We start from the raw sequence: 309 nt of genomic DNA on the forward strand, positions 1-309 counted from the left end.
CTCTACCACCTTATTAGTAATAACATCCAGACCATAATTAAGGGGAATGTTCTTTGTCCATTGCATTCAAACTATATTTTTCTTTGCAAACAAAACTGGGACCGGAAACCTCCAAATAAGTTTTCTTATATCCTGTAAATTTATCTAAGTTTGGTAATAAAAATGTCTAAGCTGGTCATGGAGTTGGTATGAGCTACAGCCTGACTATCCTTCAAAGTATACAGTAACATTAGTTTTACCATGTTTATATATTACTTGATGTTAAATCAAGTAAGGGGCTTCCAGGTTCTTGACCACCTGGGCGATAGC

The 309-nt window shown here is 35.6% G+C and overlaps 1 protein-coding gene across 3 annotated transcripts in view; it reads left to right on the forward strand.

Moving 5' to 3' along the window:
* KIF6 (kinesin family member 6) overlaps positions 1 to 309 on the forward strand; it is a 518,996-nt gene that overhangs the window by 81,911 nt on the left and 436,776 nt on the right. The gene's annotated exons all lie outside the window — the stretch shown is intronic.

Source organism: Gavialis gangeticus, unplaced genomic scaffold, assembly GCF_001723915.1.
Source record: "Gavialis gangeticus isolate Ggan-Ray unplaced genomic scaffold, GavGan_comp1, whole genome shotgun sequence".
Lineage (NCBI taxonomy): Eukaryota > Metazoa > Chordata > Crocodylia > Gavialidae > Gavialis > Gavialis gangeticus.